Source organism: Malaclemys terrapin, chromosome 11 (assembly GCF_027887155.1).
Source record: "Malaclemys terrapin pileata isolate rMalTer1 chromosome 11, rMalTer1.hap1, whole genome shotgun sequence".
Lineage (NCBI taxonomy): Eukaryota > Metazoa > Chordata > Testudines > Emydidae > Malaclemys > Malaclemys terrapin.
In genome coordinates this window covers 35363279-35378483 of record NC_071515.1, presented here as the reverse complement: position 1 = coordinate 35378483, position 15205 = coordinate 35363279, and the positions used below count along the sequence as shown (strand labels likewise).

The window sequence follows — 15205 nt, the reverse complement described above, 5'->3', positions numbered from 1 at the left end:
ACAATACATCTTGTGATGTTGCATTCCATATGTTTATAGAAATATGCTTATGAGTGTTACTATAATGCAACTGGAATATGCTTTATGCAAAAGGTCTCTTGTAAGGTATCATTGCAAAGCTTATAATCTACTGAGTGTGTTAAACCTATTTGTATGAATATATCATTCTTGTATTTGAAGCTAGAAATATGAAGTATTACCCTGAAGTCCTGTTGTAATTATGCAAAGTGTAGGCTATTAATGGTGGCTTGGAATCTTGATGGCTCCCATTTATTAGGGCAATTGGTTGTGAATGGCTCTATTTACTTGCAAACCTTCCTGGGGATGTGCAGGCCAGCCCTGGAAGAATGAAGGCTGGGGTCTCACAGGACATGTGACCAGGTCATATGATACTGGAATCCATCTTAAACCTGGTGTTTTTCCATTTAGAAGGAAGGGTGGGGACCCAGAGAGAAACAAAAGATTCCCGCCTTGTGCCAAAGATATAAAAGGGGGTGGAACAGAACAAAAGAGGCTGTCAGTAATGAGAAATCCCCTAGTTACCACCTGAGCTGGAACGAACAAGGACTGTAGCAGGGGAAAGGATTGGGCCTAGACTAGAAAGGCATCTAGTCTGTGAAAGAAGCTTATTGGAACATCTGAGGGTGAGATTTACCTGTATTTAGGTTCTTAATGTATTAGGCTTAGACTTGTGTGTTTTGTTTTATTTTGCATGGTGACTTACTTTGTTCTGCCTGTTATTATTTGAAACCACTTAAATCCTACTTTTTATACTTAATAAAATCACTTTTGTTTATTAGTAAACCCAGAGTAAGTGATTAATACCTGGGGGGAGAAAATAGCTGTGCATCTCTCTCTATCAATGTTATAGAGGGCGGACAATTTAGGAGTTTACCATATATAAGCTTTATACAGCGTAAAACAGATTAATTTGGGGTTTGGATCCCATTGGGAGTTGGATGTCTGGGTGCTGGAGATAGATAACCTGCTCAGCAGTTTTTGGGTAAAACCTTCAGCTTTGAGGGTGTGGACCAGACCTGGGTCTGTGTTGCAGCAGACTAGCATGTCTGGCTCAATAAGACAGGGTTCTGGAGTCCCAAGCTGCCAGGGAAAACGGGCTCAGAGGTAATTCCAGCACGTCAGGTGACAGTTCCAAGGGGGTCTCTGTGACCGAACCCCTCACACATCTGTCACACTGTCTGAAGTGGTTTATGACCATGAGTGCCAACTTCAGGGCAAACTGTTCAAGAAGTGGGGCCAAGACCCCAAGCTGGTTGTATGTTCTATAATTCGATTTCACCATCCAATAACAAATATGAACTCCTGAAGCACGGTAAGTCTTACCATGGAGTCACAGACAGTTCCCTTGGGCGTTCCAGTCTACCTTGCCATCCAGGCAAGCTGGATTTACTGATATTGGTTGCCATACACCAAAGAGCACAAAAGATTTGGGTTGCTTTCATTTCCAAGAGAGCAGTCACTTACCCCAGGTCAATTTGTGCCTCAGATCTCACGCCAAACACAGTGCTTGTAGCCAATCCTTTAGTAATCTAACTAAAGATTTATTAACTAGGAAAAAGAAATGAGAGAGTTATTCATAGGTTAAAGCAGACAAACATATATACACAAATGAGTTACAGTTTATGGTTCCAAAAGGTGACAGAGTTGTAGTAATCTGTCAGCACTGAATGTCTTTTAGGGCTAACCCAGGTTGACTCAGAGGACCTCTTGTTCAATTTCATAGCTCCAGCCCTGGAGCTGGATTTTATTTTTGGTCAGCTATCTTTGTTTCCTTCTTCCAGAATTCGAGCTAATGGAACGAGCCCTTTTACATGTAACGTCTTCCTGGGTGTGCAGGGACAATTAGCAAAGTCTTTGTAATGTGATGTTCCACATTGGCCCATTTAGTTTTGATAGTCCTTCCTGATGAGCAAGAGGTAATACCTTTCATAGGGATTTTGCACTAGGTAAAGATTTTTCTTGTTTGGCTAGTTATACAGTTCAGAACAAATATTATATTTTCCAGATATATAGCAAACAATTATTACCTTGTAGCATGGGATACAGACATTATAAGTAGGATTAATACATGTAGCAACTTATAAACATTTAGTAAAGTCTAAACATGTAACTCCAACACCCATCTTAACTATACTAACAAACTGGTGAAACAAAGTGATTTCCTGCAATGAATTTGTCAGTTCTCATCTGAGGCCTAAAGCCTTGGCAAGAGCTGGCACTGGGTTTCCAGTGTCCCAACATCTAGTGGGGGAAATGTCCTTCATGTTGCAAAACTAATCACTACCTTTTTCATGTGGATGCCTCATGTTGTAACTCTTATTCTTCCTTGCCTATCCCCTTGCTATTCATCTACCCCACTTGCGTCACATCTCATAGATAAATTGTAAACTCTTTGTGATAGGGTCATGTCTATCTTTGACTTCTGTGAAGTATTAGCATATCTTTGGGTGCCAGAAATTACTTAGTGTAAAATACCAATTTGATCTGTTTTCTGATATCTGCAGTGACACTATGTCAGCTGCTTCTCAGAGTAGTCTAAGTCTGCACAGTTGCTGTTGAGAACAGTTTCTTATTACATAGCCTGAGATTTTCTCCCCCACCCCCCATTTCTTTTTTTAAACTTCAGGGCATTGATCTTGTCCTGCCATCTTCTTGGACTGTGAATAATTCCCTTCCTTCATTTACATTGTTCACTTGAAGTTATCTCTAGACTGAACATGTACTCCCTGTGCCTTCTTTTTCCAGGCAACATAAATCTAGCGTCTTCATTCTCTTTTTATGTTTCTCATCCTCCAATCCTGGTTCCATTTTGGTTCTCCATTGTATCTCTAAGCTTCAGGGACTGGAGCCACACAGAGTATTCCAGGTGAAGCCCTATCAGTGATATATAGAGTGACAGTATTATTTTCCTAATTTTACTTGCTCTATGTAATTCTAGAGTAACAGTAATTCTTTTTCACAAAGGCACCAGACTACATACTTATGATACAATCCAAGATTTTCACCCCAAAGCCAAGGAAAATGAAGACTGGAGGAAAATGCTATATACCAGAATTAATCTGTATGAACTCTGGAGGTGAATTTAAGTATACAGTTGTTTGGGAGTTTTAGCTTATTTGTTTTTTTTATTTCCACGTAATGACGTTTTTTCTTGTTGAACTTTTTAATGCACCTCTAAAAAGCCCCTTTGTAAAATCTTATTTTATCATCTCTTAATTTTTAAGTTAAAAATTAACTTTTAACAATGGCCATTAAAGTTGCAACACTTTACTTTATTCATATATATGTATGTACACACACACAAAATGAAGTTCCATCTGGTCTCTCAGTTGCAAAAAATATTCTCCAAGGCCAAGAAAATGCCCCTGAAATTTTGTTCTAAATTAAGTAACAACTGTTCCATAGAGTCCAGTGGGATTGGTACATGCTTCTGTAAACAGGGCTAGACCTGGCAATCTTTGCTGTTCTAAAAATTGGAAATATATACCTCTATCACAGTGGTTACTCACACTAGTAGCCAAAATTAGCTACCCCTGATCTTTTACGATATATTAATGACCATTCTCTCAATATGGTGCAGTCACTCAAATCTTTTACTGAATGAGACAGCACAAAGATTTATAAACCAGTGTCATTGGAATTTTTAATATTGTTTAATAATGCTCCCGTCAATAACAGATCAATGGTATTAAACTGGAGGGAATTCAGAGAAGAGCAACTGAAATTCTTAAGGACTAGAAGGATTAATTTATGATAAAAGAATAGAAATACATTGCTAGGCCAAATGATTACGTGGATGGCAGTTTAAATATTTGTAAAGACTAGCTCTGTAACAATCACATAACTTAACTTCCATCCATACGGACAAGAGCTAACATGGTCCATTTAAAAAAAAAAAAAAAAAAAAGGAAGGCCTAGATCCTGGACCGAGACTTGTGTGAGTAGATCCCTGAACCTTCAGGGAGACCCATTGACTTCAGAGGGGCTTTGTACAGGTGCAGGCAACTGCTCACACAAAATCAGTTGCCAGGTTCGGACCTAGATGCTTTAATGTAGTGTATGTCACCAACTTTGGTGGGAGGGACTTATCATTACATGATTTACACTATGTTCAATGATACTAAGAATGCTGGCAAACTCTTTGGTAATTATCTCTAACATCAAGAAACTGAAGCAAGTTATATCTTGTGGGGCTACAATCTTGCCAGATAAGACATAGGGAGCAGACTACCTGGCCTACTGTGGAGCTCAGAAACACTGCAGTTATTGGAAGGGAATATATAGGAATTGGTCAGTCTCCTCTCTTCTCAGTCTGTATAATTTAATTCTGTAGTTTGATTATAGCTAAAATTCAAGCACCTTTCCCTTAATGCTCTATTTGAGATTCAAGGCCTTGATTATGTTTTTGATCAGAGGTTATACAACTTTCAATTTCTGGGTAGGTTATTTTTTTTTTGTAAGCACTAATCCCTTAGGGTTTAAAACACAGCAAAACTGGAAGTTCAGCAATAAAAGGCAAGGTTTCTTTAAAAGCCCCTATAGTCATAGGCACTGACTCCGTGGGTGCTCTGGGGCTGGTGCACGCCGGGGGAAAAAAATGGAGGGTGCTGAGCACCCACAAGCAACCCCCCTATCAGTTCTCCCGTTCCCCCAGCATCTCCTCCCCGCCAGCGGCCCCACCAATCAGTGCCTCCCCTGTGCCTCCCGCGTGCCACGATGTGCAGGAGGTGTGCAGGAGGCTCTGGGGAGGAGCGAGGATGCGGCACACTTGGGGGAGGCAGCGGAATGGGGCAGGGCAATAGTGGGAAGAGGCGGAGGCATGGTCTTGGGGGGGGAGTGAAGTGGGGGCGTTGTCTGGGGCAGAGCTGGAGATTGAGCACCCCAGCCTCGACGCCTGTGCCTATAGTACTTCACATTGCATATTACCATTCATAAAGCAGCTGTGCAATTAAGAGAAAGTCAGGAAATTAAATCAAGAAAACCAGTACTAAGTTCTAAAATTTAACCTAGCTTTACTAAAATGTTAGATTCCTCTACAACAGCCAGCCAGTATTCCAAGACGTTTGTTGGTTAGTGCCATCTTTTCCTTATGCATCTTAATTTTTACACTTTTTAAAGCTTACTTGTTGAATTCCAGGAGAGTTTCAAATAACTGGACTACATTAATCCAACAGTGAGGTCAGTATTATTTTCTTGTTGGTAGAATGTGTTTATTTTATGGAGGAACTCATCCCATTACAGGATCAGGTTACATGTTCAGTGTGGCAGTTGTAGAAAATATTAATAGATTCATGGATTCCTAAGCCAGAAGAGATAATTGTGATCATCTAGTCTGACCTCCTGTAAAACACGAAGGGAAGGGAAAAGAAGGTGGTGGGTCAGGGGAAGCAACAGAGCTCACAATGAAGGGGAAAGGCAAATCTGGGATCAAGGCAGACACAGCAAGGCCTTGGAACAAGAGACGTGTATAGTGATCTACAAGTAAAGAGAGAAAGATATCCCTTTGGAAAGGGGAGACATGCCTACAGATAATGCCCTCATGTGTATTCTCAGGACAGGACCCTTTGGCCTTCGCAATATGTGTTTATTTTTAATTTGACAAAGAATTATGAAAGAACACAGGTGAAAGAGTTAGTAATTATTTTTGTGGGCAACAAGATTGGCTTCCTATAATTAATTCAGTGGACTGGGAATAATTTATTGCTAAAACTTTGTTTTATAGTTTATCAGAAAATTAAAAATAATTGTTATTGAAGTATCTTAAAGTCTCTGCATCGTGTAGTCCTTTTCATAGGAGACTTTCATCTTGGGTCAGCGATGAAGTGGATAAATCCCCTAAAGATTTTCTCTAGCTATTTTTGGAGGCTCAGAAATAATCAATTGGAACAGTCTACTGAAAAAAAATATGACTTAAATCTTTCATCTGTTTTTCTACAATCAGATCCTTAGAATACTATTGTCAAATTTGGAGGTGATTCGTAAAGTGGAGTGAATTGCACATTTCAAGCTTTGCCAATTTAGACTGTAACAAATACTTAAAGCGAGAAGACAAAAAGAGAGGATGTAGAGGAGAATCAAATTTCAGAAGCATGCAAGAGTATGTGAATTAAAACATTGCCCTCATTACGTTAATTTACACATTCCAGCTCCAGAGTGTGTTTTATGCAAGATTAAACTTTTCTAGATCCATTTACAGAGGTGCAGTTTAACTCCACTTTACACATCACCACTAAATCTAGCCCTGTGTTTGAATTTCAAGGATTATGCATTCCACGTGTGTTCCATTTTAGATTACTACTAATGCCGTTTTAGATAGCGTTGGGTATTAGCAGTGAGCATTCTCCCTTTTGATTATCACAAAAAAAATTTAAGCTTATTAGTTCTAACATGAGTGACAAGACTTTCAAGCAAAGATTAATTATTATTGATGGTCCATGGAATTTGTAAAAGGCCCTAAAAGAGATGCAATTTGATCAAGCATATATCACTTGGATTTCATCTAAAACATTTTATTTTGCTTAGTCTGTGAGGCTTCTTACAAGTCTTTGTGAAACCATTCATGTTTAAATAACTTAGTTTTAGAAACTGTGCTAGAGAGGATATTAGACATCTTTTATTATTTCACTTGACCCATTAAACCCTACAATAACTAATGCCATAAACTTAGGGATTAAAAAGATGCTTAAGGATTGTGCTCTAGACATATCGCTCTTTAAACATAATTTTGCTAGATAAGTTTAATCAACCCAGGATCATTAATAGATATATAAAGATAAGCTTTCTTGTGAGATAGGCATAGTTTCTGAATCAGACTAACCATTATAGGTGTCAGTCAAAGAACATTAGTTGCACTAGGCCTCAATGATTTCATCCTGGTACCAAGATGTATGATATTTAGAGATGTACCAAAATCTCTGGATTTTCAGTTCACAGGGGTCCACACAGCCTTTTGTCAAACAAATTATTAATGTAGGGTAACAAACTAATACTGGTTATTAGAGTTATGAAGGTTGTATTTCTAATTCACATGTACATACAGTATTTCTGTAAAGTAGTAATTGTCACAGTTACTGGGATAATTGCATCACTGACCCCTCCTGCTCCTGTTGAGTGCATCCTCTTTCAGGTCTCAGAGCTCTAGCCATCACCTGGCTTGGGGTGGAATCACACAATTCTCCTATGTTCAGACTGGGCCCTGGCCTGCAGTTCTCTCAATCATGATTGCCTCAGCAGGTCTGAATTAGGCTCAGACCCCACAGTTGTGTTCCCTCCAGGGGAATGACAGTGGTAAATGGTGACCAATCAGCTTCCTTAATACAAAATATCATTTCTTTAGAACAAAAGCATTTAAAAGAAAATATATTAAAAATCATAAAGCAGACTATATATATGCATGCCTGCTTAGCAGGTACCTAACAAACTTCCACATGGGGACCACAGTGGAACTAACTCCCTATAGAGTCCTCCAGAAAGCCTCTCTGCATGTCAGATTGTCTCCCTGTTAGAGCTCACGTCAACTCACAGCCCGTTTTTTTCATCACCCTTGCCCTCTTTGCAGGAATCAAGTTATTTTTAACTGTTTATAGACCTTTGGTCTGGTAACTCCCAGCTTTGGCAAAACAAGGTTTGCAGCTTGTTGGAGACAGGATCCTTAAAAGCTAATAGCTTGTCCCATTGTCTTTCAAGTGTGCGCTTAGGTATTCTTCTCTGTGATGCCTTCTTGCATAGATCTATTGATTTCAAGCATTATAGGCATATAATGAACATTCCATTACCCCCAATGGAAGTGAAAACAATGCAGTCATACAGGACATTCCAATAACCCAGTGTACCAGAACTTCTGCTCACATACAGGGTTCATAAAATTGTTACTTCTTAATATTCATAACATCATTATATATCAGCGCTAATCTGTCTTAGTAATATCATCTCAGGCTTTAGGTTTTGCAGGGACCAACCTGTGTGTATGCAGCTCTGTGAATTTCCTATGAAATTCCTCTGACTGTGTGAAACTCTTTCACCACATCCCAGGGTCTGAGAGGCTCTGAAGTCGCTGGTGCCCTCCAACATCCAGGTACAGGAAGTAGAACCAAACCAGAACTTTCAAAGTTGGGAAGCAGAGGAAGATGGATAAGGAACACAATCTCTGCATCATGCTGCTGGCACCAGAGGTAGGAGTAGCTATGGGAAATAGGGGTCTGGGTAGTGCAGATTCTTTTCCTGGAGAAGATTAAAAAAAAAAAAATGTAGAATATCTTGTTCCTTGCCTGGGTTTGACCACTGTGTGTGTGATCTGTTACACAGGATTTGAAGAAAATGAATGTGCATACAAGATACGATTTATTGTAAGTAGGTATGTAGGGCAGAAACACCTGACAGGTTTCAAGGATCAATTACCATATGCATAAGCACTGACTCCATGGGTGGTCCAGAGCTAGAGCACCCACAGGAAAAAAATAGTGGGTTCTCAGCACCCACCAACCACCTGCTAATCAGCTGTTTGGCGGCAGGCAGGAGGCTCTGGGGAGAGGGGGCAGAGCAGGGGTGGGAAGAGGCAGAGTGAGGGTAGGGCCTTAAGGGAAGGGGTGGAGCCCCCACCCAGAAAAATGAATGTCAGTTCCCGTGACCATATGGCAGAGTTTACTGCCGACAGAATAGCAAAGGCCAACATTTAAAAAGTGACTAGTTATGGTGCCCAACTTGATACACCTCAAAGGAGCCTGATTTTCAGAATGTGTCAGATACCCACCCTCTGAAAATCAGCCCCCTTCAAGCTGTTTCAAGTTGGGCACCCAAAAATCAAGGTATCCAAATCACTAGTCATTTCTAAATTTTGGCCAAGATGTCTAGCATTGCACAAGGCTGCTATGAGTGCCATTCTTTGGACTAGTATGCAGGTGTTATACAAGACCTGGTGTGACTTGTGCATGCTGTCTGGAGCGGCTCACGACTGAGTGGCTACATCAGGGCAGACTTTCAGAAAACACAAAGTTAATATTTTTTAAATCAAACTAATAAGTTCTCAGGTAGCACTAATTTTGATTGTCCATCAAAATATTGTTTGTGGGTTCATCTATTTATGTAGGGTGAAATAGACTTTTACCAACATTTACTGATTAAAAATCTAATCCTTCCAAGCCTAGATATAAAATTTTATTTGGATCAATTTTATCCAGAAGGAGTCACTATAGTGAACCCCTTTGGAAAAACGTTTCTGATGTAACGACATGATACATTTGTTAATTATCTTTTCTTCACATTATAACAGATCTTAAAATTCATAGCTATTGAGTACTGCAGGCAAACAGTTGATGCCTTATTGAATTAATTCTGACTCTATATGATGTGATGTATATCTCTGCAGTGCTATTTTAAAAAGAAAATAGCCATCAGTCTCACTAAGAGGAAATCATAGTTCTATTTTCCAAAGGGGCATGCTATAGTAATGGTAATGGCTGGTAGACCAGGTGCCAGCTCTTGCCAAGGCTGTAGGCATCAGCTGAGCACTGACAAATTCATAGATGGAAACCAGACCAGCTTACCTGTATGTTGGTATTGTTCAAGATGACCAGTATAAAGCTATTTAATACCTTTAGTAGGAATAAAAGGATAGATGTACTCTACAAACCATATTGAACTGATTTTTCCAAGATATATTGAATAAAAACATATGAAGGTAAATGAGAAAAAAACCCACATAAGCTACCTACACTCTCTCCCAAACTAAATTTTAGATGAAGTTCAGTGCCTGAGCACATAACAGGATTGTATTTCTTTACTGACTCATGCTTCTATGCATGCTTATAATTAGCTTGCACTTTAATCCCTCATAATGGCCCCTATTCAGGAAAGCAATTTAAGCACGTGTTTTCCTGAATTAGGACCAATATATCCTGGGTGAAATTTAGGACTGTACAGAGCACTACAAAAAAAGCCTATGGATCACTTAACACCCTCCTAAGTCTTCAAAATAGGCCCAAAGTGGTTATATAGGCCTTTTGCTGGGCCTTTCTAAAAGGGAAAATTTCACCCTCACTGTAGACATCATTTGGGGAATGACAGCTTGGATTTATTAAAGGCAATGTTAACTATGAAGGATACTCAGGGTAACAACTGTCTACTAAAGTTTATATGAATGGACCTCCCCATTGCAGAAATGCCACCCACCTGCATCAATAGGTTGGGAAACTTGATGGGGCTGGCTAGGGTGACCAGATAGCAAGTGTGAAAAATCGGGACGGGGTGGGGGGTAATAGGAGCCCATATAAAAAAAGCCCCAAATATCGGGACTGTCCCTATAAAATCGGGACATCTGGTCACCCTAGGGCCAACGATGAAAGGGGGATGGTCCCAGCAACAAGGGTGACAAAACACTTGCTAAGGGCCAATAGGTAGCTCCTCCCCCTGGGAGTCTCTGGCACCTATTGGCCAGCTAGGGGAGAGGAGTGCTGATGGGGAATGCTGACCACCCTCCTAGGATTTAACTCAGTGCAGGGGCCACGTGGAGCCTCTTGCAGTTTCATTCTAGCATCCCACTCTGCCCAGCTGAACTAGGAATGGAAACCTGGCCTGACAGATGCTGTGGGTCACCTGTTTAGGGGGTCAGGAAGGAATTTTTTTCCTCCCATGGGCCAATTGGCAGAGGACCAGGGAGTTTTGGGTTTTTTTGCCTTCCGTGCAGCATCTTCAAGCCACAGTAGGTTAAACAGGAACACGCTTACTACTTAACAGAGATACTGGGGATGGATTTTTCATCCATTTTCCAGCACAGTTGAGAGAATAAAATGAACAGTTCCCAGGAGTAGAAAATCTGGGATTCTGGTGATGGACTTTGGGCTCATGTGATAGGGTGAGATCCTGTGGCCTTCACAGGGTGAAGTCATGCCATGCCATGTGGCCCTTGGAAGCAGAGGTCCCCACCCTGCTGCACCCTCTGTCCCCCTCATGGTGGGGAGGTTGCTAGGACTCAGAGACAGCAGAGTCTGGGGGGCAGACTGAGGAGACCCTACCCTGCATTATGAGTTATATGGTAAGGATCTCTGCAACCCTTGTGCTAGTTACAGGTATTATGGTAACCCCTGCACTGTAACCAATTAAATGCCTGATATAGGAGAGTATTGGTGATAGGCAGGTAGTGCCTCTAGTGTGTTAAAGTTTAATAAAAGTTGCAGCCTGGCACTTAATTCCATGCATGTATCTGTCCTCATTTGCCACTGTCCACATCAAGGTATTCCATGATGCAGAACCATATTTGAATTTCTTATACAATATTCAATACAATGGATTATATACGTTTAAAAATGGACTATAAATGTCATTTTTGTTCATAAGGGGACACATGCAGCATCATTTGTGGCACAAAAAACATTTTTCACACACAAGAGTGAGAAACTGTACATACACAAATAGTAATTTGCTTAAATATATTACCTCAAAATGTGTCAAGTTCAATATACTGGCTCATTTTATTTTGAATAGTTAAATAAATAGCTAAGAATTTTTCTATATTAAAAAAAAATCAGAACACCTGAAAGATATCAGTTATCTAGTAGTTGTGCCAGATTTTCTTATCTGATCAGTAAAGAAAACATTTCTTGCTTTTTAAAGTACTCTCCCATTAAGTGATTTGTTTGAATTGAGGTATGCACATCTCACAATTCTTTTCTATTTTGAGCTGAGCCCTCAGTGTTTTTGCAGAGGGGAAAAAAAAAAAAATCTGTTCATATACATGATGAGGATAATTTCCAAGTAAGCCTTTGGCAACATATCTGAATGAAGTGGGACCAGGGTAGAAATAAACTGGCTTCATGTCTCAAATCTCTATGGAGCTTAACAATGACTTCAACAGAGAAACTAGGTTATAATAATTAATGGAGATATCCCATCTCCTAGAACTGGAAGGGACCTTGAAAGGTCATCGAGTCCAGCCCCCTGCCTTCACTAGCAGGACCAAGTACTGATTTTGCCCCAGATCCCCAAGTGGCCCCCTCAAGGATTGAGCTCACAACCCTGGGGTTAAGGACAGCCCGTTTCCTCAATTGATAGACAGGCTTGAGAGCAAAAAACACAAACAAAAAATCCAATCATTCTAAGAATGAGTGCAGGCCTACGAAAATAAAATTATTAATCCATAAGAACCTAATGCCTACAACTCTTACTTGTATAAGGAGCCCTCTGCAGGACTTGTGTGAGTTAAACCTTAAAGGAGGTTACCTCTTATACAAATTAACCCATCTTAAAGCTGAATTGACATTATAAGCATCCACAGACTTAATGTTAAAAACCAGTGTCATTTGATAAAAGTCAATAAAAACTCACCTGTTTTCTAACATGGGACTCTTATTTCCTTTTTTTAGCCTGAATTGTTCATAGGTTTCTTTATTTAGTGTGTGTGTTGGACCTTTTATTTTTGAAGTTTTGGGGTCAGAAGAAGTTGTCTTGTTTGCTGGTATAAGATTTGGCTAGGACATGGTGCCTTTTTATTCAAAGTTATTTTTAGGTATTCAGACACCTCCAGGCATGGATGTCCTATACATTCACATGTATTATTATTTCCTGCCAAATATCTATTATATAGTTACTATTCCAATTGTTAGCAATGATATAGATTTTCATTATCCATATCCCTAGCTGTAGCTATAATTAGCTGCTTGTTTTTGGAAGTATTCTCATGGGCTTCTTATAGTTCTGTATCACAGTTGCCCAGGTCACAGTTATGAATAATCTTAAACCTCGATACTTTGCTGATATCGTAGTTTTGAACATGGAATACTTTTCATTGCTGCAGAACTTACTGAAACTGTTCCCTATCATTTAAATGTAATTCTCTGCAACACTGCTGTATCTCTAGTGTTGGTAACAGAGGTCATTACTTCTGACAACATAAGGACTTGATTTTTTAAAAGTGAAACACTGCCCCCCTGTGCTTCAGTATAAAAAGGGGAAGTTTAAGAAAGTTAATTTAAGCCTTCCACCCTCCAAAAATCAAGTCTATGAAGATATGATTCTGATAAACATTCTTGCTAGAGGGATTGGTTTAAACAGAACAGATGGAAATAAGCAGTCAGTTTCCACTGTTTTGCTGCCTTTGGGTGTCTTATAATGGGGATTTACATAAATATAATATAATTAATGGATGAATTTTACTAGTGTTTCTAAGCTTTTAGCAGATGACTTTGCTGGTAGTTTGAAAAAGAGGGAGATAGATGACTACCTGCCAAGTCTGCAATATACTTTTTTTGCAGTTGGAAATATCAGCAGGTTATTATTGCTTTTATTACTGCACAGGTTTTGTTGTTTGCCAATTGCCATTGTGAGTGTTGGTAGCAATCCAGTAGAGATCAGGAAGAAATGTTTATCAGAAAGTGTGCATTAAATGAGGAAAGGGAAAGAGCAAACAAGGAACAATGTTGGTTAAACATAGCTAACAAGACAAATTTAGAAACCCCATTGAAGTGGAGCTCTCTACTAAAAAATGAAAAAAAAAACCCACACAACTACAGGAGAAATATTGTAAAATAGAAATGAACAACAAAGTTGTGCTTTATATATTCCCTTGATTCCTGTCCCCGCTACTGGACAAACCCACAGGCTAGGAACTAGCAGAAAGCCAAAATGATGCTGAGGAGCATTCTGGGAGGACAACTATTCACGGTAAGAATATTAGAGAGACCAATACAGTAGCTATGTGGCTGCTAAAAAACTGACAGAAATTACAGGTGAACTGGAGGAAACGGGACAAGATCATACAGGTAAATTCTAGAAAGGAAACAGTATCAGACAAAGGCGTTAAATACAAAGATGTAGGAAAATGGTCAAAATGAAAACTATATGCAAACACATATACTTAACTTTACAGTAGCCCTATTGAAATCAATAAAACTTCTGATGGCAGTAAAGCATATGCATAAATAGTTTGCATGATGGGGATCTGAGTGTCTAAATACCAGTATGAGAAGCTTAAGAGCAAAAATTTGTTGACTGAAATGCCTGGCAATAGAATAGGATCTTGACACAATAGGCATTTCTGAAATACAGCAGTATGACAGAAATCAATGCAATCCTAACGATACCTGGTTATAAACCAAACAGATAAGGAGATGGAGCTGAAGGAGTAGAACCTCACCTAAAGAGGTTCCCTAGAATACAAGATAAAATTTCTGAGTGGAAAGGACCCTGCATTAAATTTTGCATGGATACATCTTAAACCAGTAAGTTTCCATTATCAGCTTTCTCATCAGGAAAGGGATAATGAGTGCATAACATTAAGGGAGATCAGGGTGGTAAGTGAGTCTAATAAAACAATTAATAATTGGAGGTTTCCAACCACCATCAGATAAACTGAGGAAATGGAATACAAGGACAAGGCGTAGAGAAGCTATTTCTAAACACCTTAAAGAATCGCTTCTTGGAACAACTAATTCAACAGCTGACTAGGGGAGAGGGGATTCACAACTTTGCATAAACAACACACAGGTGTTAGTTCATGACATATCTATAGCTGACCCATTGAGGAATAGTGACCACTATATAAGTTGATCATCCTCAGGGGGAGAATTCATAGCAAAAAAATTGCAATGAGATATTGCATTTTAGAAGGGATAGGGGGTTAAAAAATTAAGGAAACTAGTAAAAGAAATCCCTAAATTAAAATCCTCACATATCATGGAGACTACTTAAACATTTCTTAATGACATTTTAGAGAAGATATGCCTAGGCCTAAACAAAAAAACAAATTAAAAAGAAAAAGCAGGAAGACAAGAAAACAACCCCAAAACAGTATGGTTAAGTGGCAAGATACATGAGACTATGAAGTGACTCGTATCCTTCAAAAAGTGGAAGTAATGAAATGTACAAAATGAGAGATGGCCTTGTGCTGTAGAGAAAGTAAGTGTGCATGATAACGCCAAAGGTTTGCCTAATCAAAGCTTGTACCATATTTTCAAAAAGGATTTCTTCACTATCCCCTCAGAGGATACCCAAAATTCAGTAGAAATTGAATGCATGCATCTGAAGAGAATTTTACTGTTCGTTTTCACCAAAAAACCCAAACCTGCTTTGTATCTGACATTAGCTGCACGGTTTATGTGGAAAAGTAGTTACTGGGTCGAGTTGCAGATGAAAGTGGTGCGTGTATTTAGTAATAAGAAGAAGCTGTTTGCAGATTACCTACAATAAACATGCA

At 39.3% G+C, this 15205-nt stretch overlaps 1 protein-coding gene across 1 annotated transcript in view; it reads right to left on the bottom strand.

The window, feature by feature from the left end:
• Nucleotides 1-1504, bottom strand: part of CWC22 (CWC22 spliceosome associated protein homolog) — a 72787-nt gene extending 71283 nt beyond the window's left edge. The window contains exon 1 of the mRNA XM_054044169.1: nt 1486-1504. The gene's annotated coding sequence lies outside the window, so the exon portion shown is untranslated. The remainder of the gene's footprint in view (nt 1-1485) is intronic.
• Nucleotides 1505-15205: the final 13701 nt, after the last annotated feature.